This window comes from Etheostoma spectabile, chromosome 16 (assembly GCF_008692095.1).
Source record: "Etheostoma spectabile isolate EspeVRDwgs_2016 chromosome 16, UIUC_Espe_1.0, whole genome shotgun sequence".
Classification (NCBI taxonomy): Eukaryota; Metazoa; Chordata; class Actinopteri; order Perciformes; family Percidae; genus Etheostoma; species Etheostoma spectabile.
Window position 1 is genome coordinate 11365682 of NC_045748.1, and position 315 is coordinate 11365996.

At 39.7% G+C, this 315-nt stretch overlaps 1 protein-coding gene across 2 annotated transcripts in view; it reads left to right on the forward strand.

The window, feature by feature from the left end:
* Positions 1-315, forward strand: part of LOC116704570 (nucleolysin TIA-1) — an 11713-nt gene that overhangs the window by 7450 nt on the left and 3948 nt on the right. The window lies entirely within an intron of this gene.

Genomic DNA, 315 nt, shown 5'->3' on the forward strand with positions numbered 1-315 from the left:
CTACCTCAGTCGAGGTTCCAAGCGAGCCGAGGCGATACCAAAATGTGACGTGGAAACCTGCTGGTTGGTCGGATCACTGCGTTTTTAGCAAACAAGAGTGCGGAGTGTGTGTCCAGAACAAACGGGACATTTAAAAAAAAATCTAGCCAGACACCTACAGATTATCTACTCTCTGCACTATTCTCACTTATCAACTGTTCAATATTAAGGGCTATTAGGGGCTTTATGTCGTTTCCAATATTGCACACGGTTATTTAAAAAAAAGAAAAAGACAATTTATCAAAGAAAAGTTTTTATTTAGCTTTTCAAGTAGCG